This window comes from Dipodomys merriami, unplaced genomic scaffold, assembly GCF_024711535.1.
Source record: "Dipodomys merriami isolate MVZ:Mamm:240054 unplaced genomic scaffold, mDipMer1.0.p SCAF_500, whole genome shotgun sequence".
Taxonomy (NCBI): domain Eukaryota; kingdom Metazoa; phylum Chordata; class Mammalia; order Rodentia; family Heteromyidae; genus Dipodomys; species Dipodomys merriami.
Window position 1 is genome coordinate 564,477 of NW_027206070.1, and position 12,286 is coordinate 576,762.

At 35.7% G+C, this 12,286-nt stretch overlaps 2 pseudogenes; one reads left to right on the forward strand and one right to left on the reverse strand.

The window, feature by feature from the left end:
- The first annotated feature begins 599 nt into the window (after positions 1 to 599).
- LOC138810623 (U6 spliceosomal RNA) lies at positions 600 to 699 on the forward strand (annotated as a pseudogene).
- A 2,810-nt stretch (positions 700 to 3,509) lies between these two features.
- Positions 3,510 to 4,220, reverse strand: LOC138810619 (ankyrin repeat domain-containing protein 49 pseudogene; annotated as a pseudogene).
- Between the last annotated feature and the right edge of the window lie 8,066 nt (positions 4,221 to 12,286).

Consider the following 12,286-nt stretch of genomic DNA (forward strand, 5'->3'; position numbering starts at 1 on the left):
TCATTTTAAGTTGCCTTGCATTTCACAATTGCTTACTGATAATTCCTGCATCTCAAGGAATTGGGGATCTGAAATATAGGAAATGAGAAATTGATATGGGTCTTCAATTAGTTTCTGTTGGCATGTTGCATGGGCCTAGGTGAGAAATCTTGCCCATGTTATCTGATGATGCAGATAACTGGGTCCTGGGATCCTAGGATCTCATTTAGGAAGTAAGACCTCATTTGGGAAAATTTCAACAGCAGAAGTTTAGAAGTAGCTCTTAAGCAAGGCTTACTTTGAATCCATTGGCTCCACAGAGCTATCTCAGTTGGATAAATTACTACTTGAAACAGCCATCACCTTTAGACCTAGCTATAAATACTTGAAAGTACAATCAAATCCAAAATGGAAAATATTTAAAATAGGAATTGACAAAAACTTGCAAATGTGAGCAATGGACTGAACAATAAAATTTTTCGACTATTCACAGTATTTCAGGGAAATAAGATCAATAGCACTGTTAGAAACAATAAGGTTTCCTTGTAACAAATAGGCACCCAAGAATATAACCCTGTATAAAGATTGCAACATTAACTATTTAGTTTAGATGATACTATATGCTTCAGCAGCATGTATAACCAAATTACAACAATACAGATATTAACAGGGCACTTGCATAAGGATGCTATGAAAATTTGTGAAGTATTCAAAATTTTTCATTCTTCACATACAAGAAATGAAAAACATTAAAAATTGATTACAAAATTACAAGTAAAATTACACGTAATTCATATAATTAATAGTTTGACATCAGTGTATTAAATCTTCACCTTAGAAAGGCCTTTATATTTCCTAACAAATGGGGCAATGTCATGCTTTCTGATGGAGGCATAGAATTCCATTCTGTATATATACCACATTTTCTTGATCCATTCATCTACTGAGGGGCATCTGGGTTGGTTCCAGATCTTAGATATGGTAAATAATGCTGCAATAAACATAGTTGTGCTGATACCTTTAGTGTGGTCTTGTTTGTAAACACTTGGGTAAATGCCCAAAAGTGGGACTGCTGGGTCATAGGGGAGCTCGATGTGGACTCTTTGAGGAACCTCCATACTACTTTCCAAAGTGTTTGAACAAGTTTACACTTCCGCCAACAATGAAGTAAGGTTCCCTTCTGTCCACATCCCCTCCAGCATCTGTTGTTATTAGAGTTCTTGATTTTTGCCATTCTAACTGGTGTGAGGTGGTATCTCAATTTTGTTTTGATTTGCATTTCTTTTATGGCTAGGGAGGTTGAGCATTTCTTCATGGGTCTATTGGCCATCCTTCTTTCTTCTTCAGAGAATTTTCTCTTTAAGTTATTAGCCCACTTAATTTTTGGGCAGTTGTTTCTTTGAGGATTTGTTGTTGGGGGATTTAATTTTTTGAGTTCCAAGTATATTTTAGATATGAGACCCTTGTCCGATGTATGGCTAGTGAAGGTCTTCTCCCAATCCGTTGACATTCTATTGATCTTGCTAGCTATGTCCTTTGCCATGTTGAAGCTCTGCAACTTCATGCAATCCCATTTGTCCAACCTTTCTTTGATTTGTTAGGAAACAGAAAGACTTGGAAAAATTATATTAAGTGAAGTAAGCCAAGCCCAAAGAAACATAGGTCCTATAATTTCCCTTATTTGCAATATCTAGTATATGTATGAGTCAAGCAGAAAAGGTCAGATAAGGGGATGTTAGGAAAATGAACCCTAAGATATGTATTTTAAATGTTTTTTTTCTTTTTTTTAATTTAATTTTATTTTATTTGTGAACATACTGTACAGAGGGGTTACAATTACATGGGCAGGATAATGCGTACATTTCTTACCAAGCATTGCAGCCTCCTCCTTTTTTTACCCTTCACATCCCTTCCCAGCCTCCCCTTCCCCCCAATCCCAATCCTTCTCCTTTGCCCCCCCTCCCCCCCCCCCGCACCGACTTTGTAAATCTCGTTTTGGACATGACAACTTGTGCTTCTCATTGTTGAAACAGGTCCACCTGTATCCTTAAACAATTGGTTTTTCCCCATCTCCTCCACAAGTTATACTGACATCCAATATAGTAAAAGCAGGGGTTATACTCTGGGGGAGGGACATACAAAGCAACAAAAAGATAATCTTATAACTGCGTTAGAAACACATGCATGAAAGAAAAAAAACATTAAAATACATATCTAAGGGTTCATTTTCCTGACATCACATTATCTGACCGTTTCCCCTTGACTCATACATCTACTAGATATTGCAAATAAGGGAAACCATGGGACCTACGTTTCTTTGGGCCTGGCTTACTTCACTTAATATAATTTTTTCCAAATGTTTTTTTTTTCTTTCATGCATATGTTTCTAATGCAATTATGAGATTATTTCTTTGTTGCTTTGTATGTCCCTCCCCCACAATATAACCCTGCTTTCACTGTATTTGATGTCGGTATAATTTGTGGAAGGGAAGTGGAATAACAAGTCGTTTAAATAAGGATACAGGTGGACATGTTGCAACAATGAGAAGTACATGTTGTCATGTCAAAAACGAACTTTACAACTTGGGGGGGAGGATTGGGTGTGGGAGAGGGAGGATAGGAAGGGATGGAAAGGGTAAACAAAGGAGGAGGCTACAATGCTTGATATGAAATGTACTCACTATCTTGCCCATGTAATTGTAACCCCTCTGTACAGTATTTTCACAATAAAAAAAGAAATAGAAAAAAGATAGGCCTTTATATGGGGCTGGGAAGGTGGATCAGTCTTAGAGTGCTTGCCCTGCAGGCCTGAGGCCTTGAGTTCGATTCCTCAGCACCACATAAGCAAAAAGAAAAAAGCTGGAATTGGCACTGTGGCTCAAGTGGTAGAGAGCTAGCCTTGAGCTTAAGAGCTGAGGGACAGCGCCCAAGCTCAGAGTTCAGTCCCACAACTGGCCCCCCCCCCCAAAAAAAAAGAAAGGCCTTTACATAGCATATCCTCTATAAAACTTTTGAAATTAGACAACATTTTCGTTCTATCCCAAAGAAATATAATACTATAAGGACCTAGGAAACAAAGGAATCTTAAACTATTTCTATATGGAATGAAACCTGAAAGGAAACATTAATGAAGCTATATATTATAAAGTAGCATAAAATTCAAAGTATTATATCTGGGGGACAATAAAATAGATTATGGACACTATACAAACATAGACTATAGAATATTTTAAAATATACTTTTTCAGACAAGCACGAGAAATATCTTTAGTTTCTGTATTAATTTCAATAGATAAGTTAAAATTATTTCTGATTAAAAAGCCACAAACTCTGAAGAAATCATTATAGATGTATACAAAAACACTTGAATACATTTTGACATCAAAGGCAGGCAATTCACTTGAAAGAATTCCACAGAATCCATGAATTTTTACAGTAAGTGATTGCTGTTATTTGTATTTTGAAAATATTTTGTATGGACACAAACGATGGAATGGCATTTTTGAAATTTAAAAAAAGTAATTGAATCATTAGGACTTAGTGGAAAAATTTATGCATTCTTCCACAACTTCAAAGAGGTAGTGATACATACTTATCCTTTTAGCAATATCAAACGCAGTTTCTTCCAAATTGTTCTTCAGTCATGGTTTTATGTAATGTTTCATCAGTAGGGGATCAAATGAATTTTTGCTATCTTAATTTCCATCAGCAAGATTCAAGGGGGTCAAGAGGCCTTTAGAATGGGCCTTGGAATCTGCATCATGATGAAGTGAGAAAAAAGCCACTCTGTTATTATTCCACTTATAAGCACTGTGCAGATATGTCCATCCATCTACAGTTATTGTATGTGCCACTTGAGCCACCAACTCAAGGACAATGTCTAAGTGTCCACTGTAGACTTCCTGATGAAGAGGCGTATACTCATCGTCATCCCTTGTATTCACATGAGTGACCATTTTGGAAAGTAGTCTCGGCACTGTAGTAAGCCAATTATTTTCGGCAGCACAAAGAAGAAATTTGCTTGGATCCTTCTCTATTTTTTTATTGCAACTGATATCATTTCTCATATTTTCATCTTGTTCCTCATCTTTATCAGAATTGCCTAACCAGAGACTTTGAGTGCCAGTGAAAATGAGGTGTCCATGTATTTCCCTAATAGTTCATGTTGGTTGACCTGCTCAAAAATATCTGGTGAATTTTCTGCATCTTTTTTCACCATGTTTTATTTTCTCTTTTTCCATTTTTACTATTCTAAATTATTCTTACGAGAGTAGGGATTTGATGGAGAGCAGAGGAAAGATGTTCCTCCGTATTCAATGGTACAGACTGAAAATGAGGACTATGGCTGTCTTCATGTGCAGCTTATTCTAGGAATGAGAAAATATGAAATAATGCCTTCTACATTAATGATTTGTGAAATGGCAGAGCAGAAAATGAAATGATGAAACCAAAAATATAAAAGCAAAATAAATTAGGATAATTATGGAGCAATCATATTATCTATGAGAACCATGAAAGAGAGAGAGGAACAGAGAGATGTGCAAGGACCTACCTAGCCACAAATCCATGCCTCTGATCAATTTATAGAGCAAGCAGAATTTTATTTTTTAAAAAAGATGGAAAGAGAATTCATGTATTAACTTGAAATTTGTAAATTCACTTTTGTAGCCTACATAAAGAGACACAGATTTACTAATATACAGACAAGAATCTAAATCCTTCATACTTCTAGTAACATATCTCACTTAAATCAGTTGAATCACACTTTTCCTGTACAATGAAGGAATAGGCCCAGACTAGGAAAGCAGCTAGAGAAGGCAGGCCAATTATATCTGTCACAAAAACTTTGTGGAAAATGGTATTTAGGATTACTTACTGGTGATCCACTTGCACTGGAAACATGATTCTGACCTATTGCTTGCTGATTCTGAACTATTGTTTGATCATTATATTCTCCAAGAAGAAAAAGTGAGAATTGATAACAAAGGACTATAATGCATTTTGATTTCTCATTAAGCACTTTCAATCATCAAAATCACATGAAGACAATAGACAGCCCTATTTTTTAAGATGAAAACAGTGACTTAAAAAAACAAGGAATTTACGTAGTCATGCAAAGGAATTCTATTTTATTACTGCATTATACATTTTTTCTAATGTTGGTACCAATAAATATTGGATCAATTAGAAAGCTCATATGTTCAACAGTGAGTTCTATTACACTATATCATGGTATTTTTTGTGTAAGGTCTTAAGAAGAAATTTTCATTACTAACTTGAATTTCTGATAGGACAATATCATCACTCTCAGTTTTAAATTGCTACCTAAGTATGTGCATTAGATAATCGTAGAGAAGGGAATATGTCCAGAAAGGAAGCCATAACTTAACTCAGCAAAAGTAGGTACATTGAATCCTTTTGGAATTATTTTCTGTGCTTGCGAAGATTACTATTGACTTTGTCATTCCTTTGGGGGAAGCAAAGTCATATTTACACATTTTCTGTCGGTCGTGGGGCTTGAACTCCAATCCTCGGCACTGTCCCTCAGGTCTTCAGCTCAAATTTAGTGCTCTACCTCTAGCTACAACACCACTTCTGGGATTCTGGTGTCTAATTGAAGATAAATGTCTCATGGATTTTCCTGACAATGGCTTGCTTTGAACCACAATCCTCTGGTCTCAACCTCCTGAGTAGCGAGTATTATAGGAATGAGCCACCAGTACCTGTCTCATATTTGCATTTATGTGCACTAAATGACATTATGTAGACAAAGAATGGAAATTTGAATCAAATGATGTGACATTGCAGCTTTTTAGAAAAATTGAGGTAGCAATAAATATGTCCTCCTTTTCCATGTTGTTACATTAATGACTCATGAGGTGTGGGACTCTAACCTTAGCATCCTCTGCTGTCTGCTTTTGTGGACTTAGTATCAGAAATTGTTCATAGAGAAATATGAAAGACATAGATTTTTAGAAAGCAAAGGAAATCAGTTGTGAAAGAACAGTATAGAAGGATATACAACTTATCACACAAAGATTAAGAACTAGTCTAAGTGATTAGAATGCTAAAGGCACTGAGGAATAAGCCTAGTTGATAACTAGTTCTTCAATAACCATAAATGCTTCCATAGAACAGTTCGTGGTGTAACTTAGTTATTACTATCATTTATTCCTTCAATCTGGAGTTATTCCTTCTCCTCTGTCAAAACTATTAATTAACCTCTGCCTTTTCGGTGCCCTGATTTACCAAAAAGATTTCCAAATCTCACATATGTACTAACCTTTTTATTGTGATTAGCAGTTACCACTCAAAAGCCTGGAATCTTTGAATTTCCAGGATTAATCTTCACCTGATATCTAAACATACTACTGGCATTAATTACCATGATCTATTATGAAAACATTTTTTTGTTCAACACAGTATTCTAATATAGGTAAAGTACATGAATTAAAGACTATTGTTAGATATCATTTGGAAGGAACAATTATATATTCCAAATATGGGTTCTTTATTTTGCATTTACTTGATAAATGACTCTTTTGCCCATCCTGGGGCTTGAACTCAGGGCCAGAGAACTGTTCCTGAGCTTCTTTTTTATTTTACATCAGTGCCAACACTCTACCACTTCAGACAAAGCACCACTTCCAGTGTTGCCTTTTCTGTTTATGTAGTATGGAGGAATTGAACCCAGGGTTTCATGCATGCTAAGCAATAACTGTTCCATAAAGCCAAATTCCCAGAGCCCTAAATGACTTTCTTTTTTATATTCATAAGTTTTTTTTGTGTATGTGAAAATATAGTACACATGGGTTACCATTACATGAGCAAGGTAATGAGTACATTTCTTTTTTTTTTTTTTTTTTTTTTGGGTCCGGTCGTGGGGCCTGAACTCTGGGCCTGGGCACTGTCCCTCAGCTCTTCAGCTCAAGGCTAGCGCTCTAACTCTTGAGCCCCAGCACCACTTCCGACGTTGTTGTTTTTTTTTGCTTATGTGGTGCTGAGGAATCGAACCCAGGGCCTCAGGCATGCAAGGCAAGCGCTCTACCACTGAGCCACCTTCCCAGCCCATGAGTACATTTCTTTTCAAGCATTATTGCCTCCTCCTTTGTTTCCCCTTACCATCCTAGCCCACCGATCCTCCCATCCCGTCACCAAAGTTGTAAATTTGTTTTTCAAAATAACGTCTTGTGCAATGGGACTTTCTTAGGATGGCATTACGTTTTCATTCTGTTAATATGTATTATAATTTAGGGGAGGTGGTAGAAAAGGAAGTGGAAAACAATACTAAATCCAGTAAGGCTGACATTCCTATCACATTACTAACGAAATCGTGTTAAGACCTACAGGACTCATAGGGCTGTTGCATGTGACATTATTATGGAAAACACTATTAACTGTGATCTCCAACATCCATAATATGCTGCTTCCACTTTCAAGGTCAAGAGCCAAATATCTAAGACTTTTTATTGACTGGGTGTGTTTCCTAGGAAGGAAGAAGGAGGATGTGATAGGTGATGGTGGAAAAATATGCGTATTGGCTCCCTGTCCACATTTTTTACAGTTTTAAAAAGTGATACTGATGAACTCCCACTTACATCCAATTGACTTGCTGTCTGCACAAGATGAAGATAAATGAAGATATTTATTCTGGTGGATAGTCACATATACTAACAAAATCCATTTCTGGAAAAAAAAGATACTTGGTAAGAAAGTATAAAGTATTGTCTACAAAATGGTTTCTTTTCTTGGAGAACATAATGTAGTATTGAAATGATTACTCCAGCTTTCATTGAGGTTTTATGCTCTCTCAGTATCAAAATGTTCTCTAATTCCTGTAACATCCTAGCATAAAAGACATGATTTGAAGTAGTTTTAGAAACAAAGGTACATAATAACTTCCTTCCTGCAGAGACTGTGATGGCAAGTATGATAGATTATATTGTAGTTCTCTTTTTTTCCCTCTTTATCTCGTGTTGCATATCTTGGCATATTACTCTATGTTCTTAACCAGCTTCCTGTAAGTGAGCTTTACCTCTACTCTGCAATGTCAAGATGGGTCATGTGACTTACTTCAGCTTACAAATGTGAATCAGAAGTGGTCAAAGGCTATTTCTAGGGGAAGATTTCTATCTCATTGTCTGTGTCTAACAGTTGACTTGTTTTCCTTAGCTATAAAAATAGCATATTTCCAGAGGGAGTCTTCTTTCAACTTATATACTGGGAGAATATAGCATGTGAAATTGAAGCAAAACTCAAATACAGCCTCATATATATAACACAGGCAGAACTAAGCTAATATTAGAATGTGATATTAAGATGTTTGTTTTTTACCATCCTTGTATAACTTTATAATTGACTATAGCACACCAGAATTTAACAAATCCTAAACAAGAACTAAAGAAATAGACAATATTTCCTGTAGGAAATTATTACATTTTTTTAATTTTAATTTTGTGTTAACATACTGTACAGAGGGGTTACAATTACATGGGCAAGATAATGAGTACATTTCTTATCAAGCATTGCAGCCTTCTCCTTTGTTTACCCTTCACATCCCTTCCCAGTCTCCCCTGCCCCCCCAACCAATCCCCCCCACCCCCGCACCAAACCTGTAAAGTTCGTTTTCGACATGACAACTTGTACTTCTCATAGTTGCAACGGGTCCACCTGTATCCTTAAACGACTTGTTTTCCCCATCTCCTCCACAAATTATACCAACATCAAATATAGAGAAAGCAGGGGTTATACTATGGGGGAGGGACATACAAAGCAACAAAGAAATAATCTTATAAATGTGTTAGAAACAAATGTATGAAAGAAAAAAACATTTAAATACATATCTAAGTAGATGAATGGATCAAAAAATGTGGTATATATAAACAATGGAATTCTATGCCTTCATCAGAAAGAATGACATTTCCCCATTTGTTAGGAAAGGGAAAGGCTTGGAAAAATTATATTAAGTGAAGTAAGCCAAGCCCAAAAAAACATAAGCCCCATGGTTTCTCTTATTTGCAATATCTAGTATATGTCTGAGTCAAGCAGAAAGGTCAGGTAATGTGATGTTACAATTTTTTAATAAATAAACATTATCCATGTATTGTGAGGTTATCTTTTTTATAGATGTGTTTAATCACTCTAGAGCACTGTATAAATATCAAAAATCATTATCTAGACCTTGTGATTGAAATAAGGAAGAACAAAAATAAATAATCGCCTTTCATTTCCCAATAACACAAATTTGAATAATTATCACATGGGGGAAGTATACTCAAATGGGTACTTAATAGTCCCAGGTGTGGTTCAAAAGAGACATGATTAGGTAAGAACCATCAGAAAGATATAAAGATTCCTAGTTAGAAGATAAAGGAAAAAACAACAACCCAGACTCTGAATTTCTGGAAAACAGAACGGGAAGTAAATGCGTTTTCCACTAGAATCATTTTTTACAACTTATAGACAAATAAAAATAATAATATACATATATGTCTATATGCATGTATTTACACATCTGTATATTCTTATATATGTATATATAGGTATTTGTATATAAATGCACATAGTGTGTATGCATATATATTTATTTAAAGAGACTTGAATCAGAAATATATTAAGAGCATATTAATGCCAATGAAAAATTTTAACGATCCTGAATAAGTTATCAAAAAATCCAAATACATATCACTATAGGAATATAACAACAACCAAGGAACATATGGAAATATCATAACATACCTAGACATTGCATACATATAGAGATTAGTGGAAATAGAAACAATAAGATAGCCCTGCACAACAATTATGTAGAAATTGGAATCCTTGTACAATGGTGCTTGACACTTAAAATGATAGGGTCAGTTTGTTAAACATACTGGCAACCTTTAAGATATTACACAGAGTTGCTTCTATGATCCATAATTTTGAATCATAATTTTATATGCAAAATAGATTTCAACACATATCCAATGAGACACATGTACAAGAATATACAAAGCAAAACCTTTAAAAATAACATATAATAAAATATTGAAATGCTAATTTAGGATGTTATACCCTTATAAACATGTATACTAAGCAATATGCTCTATCCATGAGAAAAATTTGGAAACAGTAATATTACATGGGAGAAATGGATAAAATATTCAAAATTTTCTAATTATATGAGCTCTTTTAAATTGGCACATCTGTAGAGGTAGAATATGAAATATTAGCTGCTCAAGGGGAGGTTGGTTGAAATGATGACAGAAGTGCCTACTAATAAATATTGGAGTATTTTGAGAGGGTAGTGATGATAAAATGTTCTAGAACTGAAGGTGATGTTCTTATTCCAACTCTTTAATATTCTAAGAATCATTGTATTTTTGGGGGGGTGGGGTCCGGTCGTGGGGCCTGAACTCTGTGCCTGGGCGCTGGCCCTCAGCTCTTCAGCTGAAGGCTAGCGCTCCACCACTTGAGCCACAGAGCCACTTCCGGCTTTTTTCTTTTTGCTTATGGGGTGCTGAGGAATCGAACCCAGGGCCTTGAGCATACAAGGCAAGCGTTCTACCACTGAGCCACCTTCCCAGCCCAGAATCATTGTATTTTATCGAAGAATTACAGATTGCATTTGCATTAACCTTAGGAAAAATTTTTTGAATATTAGTAGGTGAATCTGAGTGATAATTTAGAATTTAAAATCTCAGAATTCTATAATGTATAACAAGTATGTTAATGAATAAAACTATCCATAAAATATGATGTGTGATATATACTCTGAGTGACTATAGATGACATTGCGAGTCTGAATATTCTGCAAAATTATGTAAATTGAGGGATGAGATAGGATTGAGAAGGATGAGGGATAATGATTATCAAGATGCATTGTATTGGCCATGGAATGTGGCTTAGTGGAAGACTGCTTGCCTTGCATGTATGGAGCCCTGGGTTTGATTCCTCAGTACTACATAAACAAAATGAGCTGGAATTGGCACTATGACACAAGTCGTAGACTACTAGCATTAGGAAAAGAAGCTCCAGGGCATTGCCAAGGGCCAGAGTTCAAGCCCCAGTACTAGCCAAGAAAAAAAAGTGCATTATATTAAGCCAGGCAATAGTGGCTCACACCTGTAACCCTAGATAATCAAGAGGCTGAGGATTGAGTTTTGAAGCCAGCCCAGGCAGGAAAGTCTGTGAGATTCTTATCTCCAACTAAATCTCAGAAAAATCTGAAAGTGCTGCTGTGCCTCAAGTGATAGACTTCTAGCATTCATCCAAAGGAGCTCAGGGACAGCTCCCAGACCCAGAGTTCAAACCTCAGGAGAGAAAAAAGAAAAAAAAACACTCACTAAACACTATTCATAAACTGCTTGGTCAAACAGTAACTCCCATACAACTACTTAAAGTTAATTAAAAATATGAAATACAAGTGATTTTGGGAAGCAGACATACATAGTATACAGGGGACAAAATAAATTTTATATCAGGCACTTTGCATTGAAATTTGTTCTACAGTCTTCTTACATCATTTATGAAATGGACAATGCTGCCAATTGCAGGTCAATTTCCTTGAATAACAGATTGAATTCTGCTGTCTATACATAGGAAACACTAGAGGCGATTTTTTCACCTCTTATTGAAGTATAGCTGATATTTTAAACTAGATTTGTCCCAGTATAATATTAATTTAATCAATCATTTCATTAGGGCGATGTTGGTCAGATTGTTTTCCAGTAAATCTTATCCCTTATAATAAATGAGAGCATGCTTTGAGAATCTCCTATTATGATGACCAAATACTTTATGAAATTACCTTAAAAGGGGAAATATTAAGCTTGGCTTCTTATTTTATACATTTCAGTTTATGTTTCTTATCCTCATTGCTTTAGATTGCCGGTGGCACAGAACCCCATGTAAGGAACATGTGATGGATTATGGAAGCCAGGAAGTAAAGAAGAATAAGAATAGGAGTGGGAGAGGGAGAAAGAGGAGGAGGGGAATTTGGAGAGGGAGAAGGAAAATGAGAAGGAGAAGGAGAAAGAGAATAAAAGAAGGAAGAGGAGGAAAGTACTTTGATCTTAAAATCCACTTTGGTCACAAGTTCTCAGTGACCAAACGTCTACAACTATGCCCTCTTGAAAGGGTTCACCTTTCAAACGGTTTACCTTTGAAAGGGCAACAGTGAAAGCTAATCATTAATCTCAATCCTTTATGATTTCAGGTGGGTAAATATTTCTATATATTGGCATAACTTCTGCTTCTAAATATTTCTATGAATTACTCAGAGAAGCTATTTGGCATGAAGGTGGTTTGATTATACCATTATTAG